The sequence below is a fragment of the Mirounga leonina genome, unplaced genomic scaffold (genome assembly GCF_011800145.1).
Source record: "Mirounga leonina isolate KUSES-001 unplaced genomic scaffold, KU_Mleo_1.0 Mir_92, whole genome shotgun sequence".
Taxonomy (NCBI): Eukaryota; Metazoa; Chordata; class Mammalia; order Carnivora; family Phocidae; genus Mirounga; species Mirounga leonina.
The window spans coordinates 15,495,107-15,506,901 of NW_023270852.1; the positions used below are offsets into that span (position 1 = coordinate 15,495,107).

General features: G+C 52.6%; 1 long non-coding RNA gene across 1 annotated transcript in view; it reads right to left on the minus strand.

The window, feature by feature from the left end:
- Window positions 1-3,703, minus strand: part of LOC118004031 — a 14,531-nt gene extending 10,828 nt beyond the window's left edge. Inside the window, exon 1 of the long non-coding RNA XR_004677470.1 lies at window positions 3,633-3,703. This is a non-coding gene — a long non-coding RNA (uncharacterized LOC118004031). The remainder of the gene's footprint in view (window positions 1-3,632) is intronic.
- Window positions 3,704-11,795: the final 8,092 nt, after the last annotated feature.

Below are 11,795 nucleotides of genomic sequence, written 5' to 3' on the forward strand. Positions count from 1 at the left end.
CTTCCTTCCTTCCTTCCTTCCTTCCTTCCTTCCTTCCTTCCTTCCTTTCCTTCCTCCTTCCCTCCTTCCATGGAACAACTTCTCTGAGCCAAGCTGGGCTGGGAGCTGGGCCTTGGTGCACTCAAGACAGACAGCTTCTGGCTTTCGCAGAGCTTCCGTTCTAATAGGAAAGACCACCATCCAACAGGCACAGGGAGGTAGCCGGGGTCCCTGTGGGACAGCACAAGGGATGCTAAGGAAGCCAACTATACAGGCAGAGGTGGGGGGTGGGAGGTATATCCCCGGAGAACCCCTGACCTAGAGATCACAGATGCCTCATTCAGCCAGACCCTGGTGCCCTCCCCGCCACAGTCCGGAGCTAACAATGTGGCCACTGAAGGCCGCTGCCACTACTGGAGGTCTAGGCTTTCCTGCTCCCATCTTCCCTTAGCCACACAACCCTGGCCTTCAGGGGGAAGAAAGAGCAGGATTATGTGCAGGTACCAGGGGCTGGGCCCACTCCTTGACCAGAATCAGTCTGGCCTCCAGCTCTAGGTGGCTGCCCAGGCAGGCTCCTTCTTCAAACATCCAGGGCTCTCATTCTAAGCATGTGAATGGTTGGCCAGCTAGAAGTTGGGGAGATGGAGGAGATGACCTTAAGTGCCAAGGGGAGGGTTGTCCTGGATGCTTAGGGTTCCCAGAGCACATCACATTCATCTACAGAGGTGAGATTGGCCCCATGGATAAAGTTGATTAAAATCAAGCTAACTGGAACATGACTTTCTAGAAGGGTAACCTTCTTGCTATTCTGAGAACATGCCTAGCCTTGAGGACTTTGCACATGCAGTTCCCTCTGCTCGGGGTGCTTGCTGTCCTCCCCTCGAAGGCCTTCACAGGGTTGGCTTCTGTGGTAGGTAGAATAATGGCCCCCCAAAGATGGCTGTGTCCTAATTTTGGATATGTTCATTTACATGGTAGAGGTGATTCAATTACGGATCTTAGGGAGATTACCCTGGTGGCCCAACACGACCACAAGGGTCCTTGTAGGAGGGAGGTGGGGAGAGAGCTTCAAGTCAGAGAAAGAGGTGTGATCACACAACAGGGGGCAGAGAGAGGGGGAGACAGGGTGCTGTCACACGGCTGCCTTTGAAGATGGAGGAAGGGGCCACAGGTCAAGCAATGCAGGCGGTCTCCAGGAGCTCGAACGGGCAGGAAACAGATTTGCCCCTAGAGTGCCCCGGAAGGTACAGAGCCCTGCCAAGCCATTTTAGTCTTCTGACGTCTAGAACTTACATTGTAGTGAGCCACTGAGTTCCTGGTAACTTGTTACCACAGCCACAGGCTACAAATGCAGCTCATCATTCAAGTCTCAGGCTAGCCGCCCCCGCCCCTGCCTCCCCCCACCTGCTCTCAGTTCTTCGGAGCCCTTATCATCACCTGAAGTTATCACATTTGATTCTTAATCATAGCCTGTCTCCCCCGGGCTGCATTGTGAGGCTCCTGGAGAGCAAAGGCCTTGTTTTGTTCACCTAGAACGGTATCCGGTGCACAGTGGGTTCTCAATAAATATTTGTTGCATAGGAGAAAGAAGGAAGGAAGGAAGGAAAGCCTTAATATGGTCCCTGTCCAGTGCACGCTGAGGGCGAGGGAAAGGAGAGGCTTTGGCAGGCTGTGAGAAAGCAGAATGGGGGGCCGGAGGGCCAGAGGGGCCCAGGCATGGCGGGGAGGGGAGATGGTTGTGTGCGCTTGCCTGTGGGAGCAGTGTGGCACCCAACACAGAACTTGCCCTTGCACCTTCCCATTTACAGGGCAACTTTTTTTTTTTTCCTTTTGCCCCTCAGAACAACTTGGAAGAGGGGCTGTTGAAAGGAACCCTTATTCTCACTTCACAGATAGGGCACTAAGGCTCTGGACAGTGATTAGAAGCCGGGGAGACCTCCAGGTGCCTCTCTTGCAAGGACTCCGTGGCTCACCTGCCCCCCAGTCTTGCCAAAACCTCCCCACAGGCTAGTTCTGCTAGCCAGGCCGGCTTCTGGCCACTGCCCTGCTGCTCCATCTGCCCCAGCTGCCCTTCCTCAACTTCTCTCCGGGCTGGGACTAGGAGGAGGCCAGGAGGCACTCACCTGGGTGCACATTAAAAGGGGCATCAAAAACCTCAGTAATCAAAAGAAATAACATTTGCAATACATATTTTTAAAGACTTTATTTATTTGACAGAGAGAGACACAGCAAGAGAGGGAACACAAGCAGGGGGAGAGGGAGAGGGAGAAGCAGGCTTCCCGCGGAGCAGGGAGCCCGATGCGGGGCTCGATCCCAGGACCCTGGGATCACGACCTGAGCCGAAGGCAGATGCTTAAAACTGAGCCACCCAGGAGCCCCAATTTGCAATATTTTTAATAACAGTTTTTTTTTAAATCAAAGTTAATGTGAAAAGATATCCACGATGGAAAATATACCAAAATCTTAAATATTTTTTTCTCTTTTGGCTCAGGCTCCAATACGGCTTGACACAGTACTGTTTTACTGATCTCACCCAGGACAGGCTATGTGATGTATGGGGCCCCTTCCTCAAAAATCATTCAGAATCTCAAGATGGCAACAGCAGAACATTTAACCAAGTGTGGGGCCCTGGGAGACTGCACAGGTTGTACACTCATGAAGTTGGCCTGGTTCCTGGCTTTATTTAAAATTTTGATATTTTGTTCATCATGGATATTTTTCGTGTGTTGCTTTTGATTTTTGAAAATATTACTTACCTTGATTACTGTGGGTTTGGGTGTTGCCATTAATTGTGCAAGTGAGGAGAGCACCTCGCTTTCCTCACCCTCCCCAAGCTTTCTGTGCTTGCTGTGAGCGCCTTCTCAACCCCAGGCAGTCTCCTCCAGGAAGTCTTCCCTGCCCCTCATCCCTGCATGGGGGGAGGTACTTTTGGGTTCTAATGCCCTCTCCCTGCTCCCCTCTGTCATACCGTTGGGCATCCCATGTGAGGCTCATTGCCTAAGGACAGAAAGTGTCCAAGATTTGAGCAACTCTGAGTTCTGGCCATCAGTGATGCCCGCGTCAGCCTCCTGATGCCCTCAGGTACCCCCCAGTTGCTGCAGTGGACAGAACCCCAGACCCCAAGCAGGGAAACCTGGCTTCACATCCAGGCTCTATCATTCCTGGGCTGCTTGAGGCTCAGTTTCCCCATCTGCAAAGTGGGAATGAAAAACGCCTACCTCCCAGCAGGGTTATGGGACTTAAAAGAGAATGCACACACAGTGGGCATCCTAAGTGCCACTTTCCTTTCCTCTGTGCCTGGTTTGGGGGCTCAGACCGGTCAGCTGTGCCCCTGGTGACCCCCTTCCCGCTCCAGCCCCCAATCTTCGAGTTCTTTTCCACAACTCTCTGTCCCAGCTAAAGAGATGGCTCAGAGGGATGAGGGATTTGCCCAGAGTCATATACAGAGTCAGAGGCTGAGCACAGACGGAAAGCCAGGACGGGATGCCCAGCCTGGGCTCTGCAGGTGCCCAGCCCCTCCCCCACCCCCTCCCCCTCCCCCCGCTTCCGAGTCGGGCCTCAGGAATGCTGAGCTTGAGAGGGACGGCTGAGCGTGTGCATGGTTCGCAGCGCCCCCCCCGCCCGGGCCCACACGCACCCACACGCCCACGCACCGGGCCGAGGGCTCTGGGCGCTTCCATGAAAGGCGTGTTTCCCCCGTGAGTCAGAGCAGACGCAGAGCAGACAGCCTTGGAGCCGGGCTGCGCTGCAGTCCCAGCGCTCCAGCCTGCCCCCCGGAGCCCGTCCCCCCTCCCTGCTGGAACCTCTGGGCAGCGGCCTGCACAGCTGCACCCCCTCAGCGGGGCCTGCAACGATAGGCCCACGTTGCATCAGCGGGGCCTGTCTCTGCGCCGGCTCCAGCCCGCCAGCCAATGGGGTCTGGCCGAGTGTACAGATCCCGGCCCGGACGCACCCCACCCACCGTGGAATCGGGCATTCTTGGCGACCGAGGAGGGGACGAGGGCGGTATCTCCCCAGCGCATCCAGCATGGCCTTCTTCCCTCTACCCCTCCCCTCCAGCCTCACCGGTGGCCCTGTCGATGCCACCCTGATTCTCCTTCCTGACGGTGGCAGGGTGCCCCTCCGCCTGGAGTGCGCCTGTTTCTCCCTGGGCTCAGTTCTTCTCTTGCTTGGTACCTGCCCTCACCCACACCTTCCATCCCATGGGGTCCCTTACTCTCCCGTGCCCTGACTCCCAAATCGTCCCCTCCAGCCTGGCCTTCTCTCTCGAGTGCCAGCCTAATGGAGGCTACAGCCTCCCAGATGTCTCCAAGCTACAGACAACATCTTCCCTCCCAGTGTCCATCTCAGGAAGGGCACCATGGGCCACCCGTTCCCCCAGGCTGCACACCCCAGGGTCCTCCTTCTTCCTGCTGCTGGCGCCCCCAGCCTCAGTCTACCACCAGGATCTCTGGAGTCCTCTGGTTCCTACCCACGTGCAGGCATGAGCATCTAGCTCTGGACTGTTGTGACATTCTCTCCCCGGCCTCTAGCACTCTCCACTCAGCAGGCAGAGAACTACTTTAAAAACACCTCCTTCTCTCTCCCTCAAATAAATTAATAAATAAAATCTTAAAAACAAACAAACAAAAAGGCGGTGGGGAGGCACCTGGGTGGCTCAGCTGGTTAAGCATCTGACTCTTGGCTTTGGCTCAGGTCACAATCTCAGGGTCGTGGGCTCCGGGCTCAGAACAGAGTCTGTTTGTTCCTCTGCTCCTCCCTGCTCCCCCACTCTCTAAAATAAATAAAATCTTTAAAAACACCAATGGGACCTGTCTGTTCCCTGCTAAAGTGTCTTCAGGAGGAAGCTCCAAGTTCCCCGCCCCCAAGCTCCTGGAAGACCCCTGGCTGGCCATCTTCTTCTGCAGCTTTACCCACACATACTCCTGACCCCTCACATGGTGACCTTTGTCTGGACCTTCCCTGCCTGCCTGCCCTGGCGGCTTCCCATGAAATACTGTCAGGATCTAGCTCATTTTAGCCTGAGGCCTAAAGCCAGCAGGCTTGCAGGGGTGGAAAATGCCAGGCCTGGCCAGAAGAGCTCAAGCCCCAGCCTCCCAACCTCCCCAGAGCTGCAATTAGGGACCCTGAGCCCCAGGCCCCATTGGCCTGCACTTTCCCGCCCCCCACTCAGATGTGGCCTTCAGGCTTGGCTTGACCTCCCACTGGATGTTTCTTTCCTATTCACTATATTGACTTTTTAAAAAACCGATTATAGAAGTGATATATGCTATTGAAAAATTTCAGAGAAGCAGAGGAGAAGATAGAAATAATGTATATTTCCATCTCCAAAGATAAACAGTAATAAACCCTTGAAGAGTTTTCCTTCTGGTCTTTTTCTCTGAGTATTATACACATTTCTTTATATTTTTTATTAACACACATTCATTGAAAAAAATAAAACAACCTCAGGGGCACCTGGCTGGCTCAGTCAGTAGAGCATGCGATTCTGGATCTCGGGGTTGTAAGTTTGAGCCCCACATTGAGTATAGACATTACTTTAAAAAATAAAATCTTTAAAAATAAAAAAAAGTACATAAAACAACTTTGAACAGTAGAAATGTTTTAAAAATTAAGTGGAAATCATCTAATACCAAGAGTGGACTTCTTGGTGAAATGTGAACATACTTCCACACATCTGTGCCTGCCTCTGCACAGAGAGTTTTCATAAATATAGGGTTTTATAAGCTGCTCTATTTTTTGTCCACCAAATCCACTGAGCTGTCTTTCTCGGCTTGAGGATTAGAATAGCTTCCCCCTTTATGATGACCGCCAAGAGTCCATCCCATACTGATACTGTCTCCAATTTTTGGCCCTTACAAACAAGGCTGTAATGTGCATCCTTGTACATGTACCTAGGCTCATATTTTCAAAAATAATTTCCTTAGGCTAAATTCCAACAAGCTGATTTAAAAAAAAAAACCAAATAATTTAAAATTTAAAAAATGTGTGAATAAGTACAGAGATAGAGTTCACCCTTGAACAACATAGGGGTTAGGGGTGCTGACCCCCTACACAGTCAAAAAATCCATGAATAACTTTGGACTCCCTCAAAACTTAACTACTAACAGCCTACTGTTGATCAGAAGCCTTACTGATAAGATAAAGTCAACTAACATATTTTGGGTGTTATATGTATTATATACTGTATTCTTACAATAAAGCTAGAGAAAAGAAAATGTTTTTAAGAAAATCATAAGGAAGAAAAATTCATTTACAGTATTGTACAGTACTTATTTTTAAAAAAACCATCTGCATATAAGTTGGACCGCGGTTCAAACCAGAGCTGTTCTCGGTCAGCAGTAGTCCAAAAATAAGTCTCACCCCTCCCTTTCTCCCTTCCCTCCGGCCCTTCCCCTGCAGGGAGGAATGCTACAAGCTTCTCACCCAGCTACAGGGATGCTGTGTGCGGATCTGAAAGGCAGCAGTGTACCCTACATGTACATTCTCCTTCACTTCCCTCTTCCATATCAGTATCAGGACATAAAGAACCTCCTACTTTTTGTTTTTCCCAGCTTCTTGGTATTCCCACTCCCTACCAATAAAAGGGTTGTTTCCAATTTTTGCGATTACAAACAATGTTGCAGGGAATTATTCAGTACCATGTCTTTAAAGCTCCCAGTGCAAAGTGCCTTCTGGAAAGGCTGTGCCCATTGCTTCTCCTGCCAGAACCCTTCTTTCTGTTTAAAATGCAATCCCTCAGATCCTTCTAGATCCTGTTCAAATCCCCCATGTTACAGATGAGGAAACTGAGGCACAGGGAGTTGCAGCAACTTTCCAAGGTCACTCAGTGAGTAGTGGCACCCAGACTTCCTGACTCCCAGCCTGGGTTCTTCCCCCTTCTGCAGGCTGCCATCCTCTGCCTGTGCCTCCCCAGGGCAGTCACCATGACACTCACAGCCCTTTGGGATCCTCGTGTATATGTGCAAGGCCAGGTGTGAGTGGAACCGACAGGACAGCGCTCAGAGGACAGAGCAGGAGTGGCCAGGTAGGACTGGACCAGGCAATGAAGAGGTGAGCAGAGCATGAGTGCTCTCCAATTCCTTGTTTCATCTGTGCTTCATCATATCTTCGAGATGATCATTACTAGTTTGGCGGGGGGGACCTAGATCATGGGCACGAGGCTAAAATATAGCAGACCTCCAAGCCAGGGCTTCTTGGACTCCTAACACTGGGGAGGCCGCCCTGGGCTGAAGCAGGTTAGGGCTGTGGGGTGGTCAGGACTCAGGGTCCCTTTTCTGGTTGTCAGAGATAGATGGTGAGACAGGGAGGGCAGCCCTGTGGCTGAGCTGGGCATCACTATTATGACAGCTGTGGGTGTCACCTAGGGGAGAGGAAAAGAGCTGGGCTCTGGGCGGGGGGGTGGGAGAGGCGGCAGGGGAAGGGAAAGGGCCAGACAATATTTAACAAGCATCTCCCAGCCTACCAGCCTCTTGGCCTTGCAGGCAGCTGGATCCATTTCCATGGGGCTGCCAGAGGAGGCCTGGGAGGGGGAGGCCGGGAGAAGGGAGGGAGCTACCAATCCACCCAAAGTACAATGTGCTGCCCCACTCCCTAAAGCTGAGCCTTCTTGAGAGCCTCCTCCCTTGCTCTGACCCTAAGAAGGCAGAGCATCTCTGCCCCCGGGGGCACCAAGGACCTGCCTTTGCAAACTGGCATGCCTGATGCTAGGGGGGTGAGGGCAATGAACGGGCTTGGACTTTCTCCAGGGACCACTGGGAGCCACTGGAGAGCTGGTGAAGGGAGCCCTGGGCTGCTGGGCTCAGGAGCCCTGTCCCTGTGCCACCTAGCTCCTTCCACTTCCCGGTGGGAACTATATCCTAGCCTCCTAGGGTTTGGGGCACCCCACACGTGGTAGATGCTCAAGAAAGGCCTGCAGATTTTTTTAAAAAAGATTTTATTTATTTAAGAGAGAGAGTGAGCGAGAGAGAGAGAGAGAGAGAGAGAGAGAGCGAGCACTCAAGCATGAAGGAGGTGGGGGAGGGAAGGAAAGGGAGAAGCAGGCTCCCTGCTGAGCAGGGAGCCCGATGGGGGACTCGATCCCAGGACCCTGGGATCATGACCTGAGCCGAAGGCAGACGCTTAACGGACTGAGCCCCCAGGCGCCCCAAGCCTGCAGGTTCTGAGGTGAAGGCAGGGTGAACAACCGGCCGCCAGCAGGGAGTGGGGTGCAAGGAGGAGTCACAGCCTCTCATTTTACAAATGGAAACTCAGAGAGGGAAGTGACTTCCCCAGTGCTTCACAGCTGATAAGGGGTGAAGGGATGAGAGTGGAACCCCAGATCTCCTGGCTGTGCCCTTTCCCCTGTCCCCCTGCACACAGGTTTATGAGGCACGTGTGCTCGGCGCGGTGCATTTGTGTTGCTAGGGAATACGCAGCCACGTGTGTGCGTGGTCTGCACGAAGGGGCCACAGCGGGTGGACAGACACATGTGCATGTGCAGTGTCATGTGTCAGCGGGCGTGTGTCTCCTGGGTGTCGTGTCAGACGGGGGAGTGGAGGCACTGGACGGGCCGTGTGACTTCCCTCCGCCTCGGCGCCGCGGCGGGGTGGGGGCGGGGCGGCCGGCTCTGAGAGGAGGAGGGGAGAAACCCTGTGCCCGCCCACCCCCAGCCCCACACGGGGCCTCCCACCCTCCGACGTGGCAGCTTACAGGACAGCCCTTTCATCGGAAGGGCCCACACTCCACAGAGAAAATCAGAGATCGCAGAAATTGCGTTTCCCTGACTCATGCTTTGGGCTGCGAGCATATTCCTGGCTTCCGGACAGCATCTCAAAGCGCAGCCTGTGATAGCCCTGACCCTACTCTGAGGAAGAGGTTCCACCATGGACTGGTTAGCCGAGCCTTTCTTGGCCCGTTTTATCCCATGTGAAAAGGAGAAAGGGATTACACTTCCTTCCAATTAGCGTCCTATAATTAAGAGTGAGATACGGTTTAGGTGCCCAGGACGGCCAGCCATAGCAAAGTGACCCATAAACGCCATTTCTCAGTCTTTCCCTTTCCCTACCTTCCCTTGGACAAACCGATCTAGTTCAAATCCCTGTGCTGAATGCAGCTCCATGTATGCCCTTAAACACTCCACTGAGCCTCCCTGACCTCTGGGGCGCCTGGGTGGCTTAGTGGGTTAAACATTCAACTCTTGATCTCAGCTCAGGTCTTGATCTCAGGGTCGTGAGTTCAAGCTCCACACTGGGCTCCACACTGGGCTCCACGCTGGGTGTGGATCCTACTTAAAAAGAAAATAAAATGGTGACATTCTTACTTACTCTGAAAATATTAAATACGGGTATGCTGAGCACTTAAATGATATGTTAGTTTTTGTCCTAGGATTCTACAGGGCAAGGACTGCATGAATCTAGCCACTGGAGCCAAAGAAAGCTGTTTCTGTAATCTCTGGCAAAATGGGGTCTGCTGATCTGGCTGGGTCAATCAGAAGGTGGTTTGGGGGAAAGAGAGCTGGGGGTCCAGCACCTGGGTTCTGGCCCAGCTCTACCTCAGACCTGCTGTGTGACCTTGGGCAACTTTCCATCCCTCTCAGGGATGGGGTGGGGCCGAGGGCAGGAACAGCTCCTTCAGGAGCCAAGGCACTGGAGGAATCCAGACCTGAAATGCTGGAGAGTCTCTCTGCAATTCAGTCTTTCCTCCCTCCAGAAAGAGTGCTTTTTCCAGAATGTGCAGCCTGGAAGTGTGGGGGAAGGGCACAGCCGGGCCTGGGCTGGGCTCAGAGCTAAGAATAATGTGGCAAAGGCTCTTGACATTTTTTTGCTGATCTTGGAAATTTAAAGGAGCCATTGTCTTTCTTCAGGGAGGCGGTGCTTGGGGCCCCACAGACTCAGGCAGCCGCTTCCCACCACTGGCTCTCTGAATGAGCTTACCCAGTTCCTCTTCTGGGCCTGCCCTGTGCTGGCTACTGGGGACTCCTAGAGAGAAGGCAGCCCGGGTCTCCAGAGACACTCAGTGAGACTATAGGATGATGACACAGAAATAATGCCATAGCGGAGGCTTCTGACCCAGTTTGGTCTTCAGACCTAGCCTTCTCCTCAGGCCTCAGCTTCTCTCTCTGTAAATGGAGGGCATTAGTCCTTTCTACTCTGACCTTCTAGGATTCTGGGTTTATCCAGCAGCAGGAGCCTCAGTTGACCCTTCCCCCTCAGGGCCGGCACTGAGAGTCAGAGCATTCTGCTTACCCCGAAAGCGTTGGTGAGGCCTCAGAGAGCTAAGAAATGGAGCAGTGTGGAGGAAAGGAAATCTCTGTGGGCTTTTGACATCTGGACCCACCGGAAACCAAGACCTTTCCTTTATTCTACCAGTTTTGATGGACTCTTAGTTCACGGGCTGATTACCTTGGAGCGCCAAGAGGGTGGGGTAGGGCCTGTGACCCAGGTGGTTTCCTTGGATAGCAAGGACATATCCTTAAAAGCAATACACATTTGAGGCAGGAAGAAGCACATGAAAACCAGGACAGCCACTCCAAAGAGATGGACACAACACTAAATAGGAACAATTTTGTTAATGTTCGGACCTGTCCTAAGAAAGAATACTGGGCCGCCTCTGTGGGACTTGAACTCCCTGTTCTAGAAGATGCTGTGCACTTGCCTTTGGGATACTGCAGAGAGGCTTCTGCCTGGGGCCGCACACAGGAATCCATGACCTCTGAGAAGCCTTGCAGCCCAGAGCCCCTGCTCCTTTTCTTCTAAGATTCTCTGACTCTGAGATTTACCACCCTACGATTCTCTAGATGGAGATTCAAAGATTCCATGGGGATTCAAGGAAGATACCAGCTTCTATGGTGGTCACTTTCGGATTCAAGTCCTCTCCAACTCTTTAACCCTGACTCAAAGAGTCCGAAGCTCTTGGAATCGAAGATTTCCCACCGTCCTTGTAATCAGACTTGAAGTAGCAGCACCTAACCCAGACTTCACAGTTAGTCACCCCCCCACCCCTACTGCTGGGGACCCAGATGATTCATCCACTGGGTGCTGGGATTCATTTGCTCCCCAAGAGCCAAGGATGCACTTGGAAGAAAGAAGACACTCAGCACAGCTTTCTGATTGGTTGAACGAATGAGTGAATGAAGTGTCTTTCTACCCTGTCCCTTCCTCTCCATACCGTGCCAGTCTGTTATCCATCATTTCACTATTAGAAGACTTGTGGGAGGTAGGGGGATGTCCTAAATAATCTTCTGCCTTCTTGAGTTCCCTACTAACATGCACATTTCCTCCTCATGTACATCCTTGAGGGCAGGGACTTTGTCCTGTTCTCAGCTGCGTCTTTAGCACCTAGAACAGACCTGAATACCCAGCTTAGCTTAGAGCTCCAAGGGACTATCAGTTGTAGGAGGGTGGGGTGAGAGGGGTTGATAGTGAGCCCTGGAGCCCTGGGAGGGGACCCAGACAGGGAGAGGGCAGGGATAACCAAGGAGAGAGGGAGACAGACATACAGACCAGGGAAGGGGGGGAAGGAAGCAAGCACCACATTTCACAGCCAAAGTAGGGACTACGGCCTAGAAAAGGAAAGTAACTTGCTTAGTAGGATCATACAACGTATTACTTAGTGGACAGCCAGGGTTCTCCTTCCTGTGCACCCCTCCAGATCCAGCCAAACCATGACGTTCCCGGAGTCTCTGCCTCTATCACGACTTCCCAGACTTGGGGTCAGGTATTGGACCGGTTAGGATCCCTTTTCCCCTCAGGGCTGTCACTGAGGTCCAGCTCCGTCAAGGTGTTCAGGATAAGCTGCGGATGGAGAAAGATGCTGCCTCTCAATTTCTGATCACC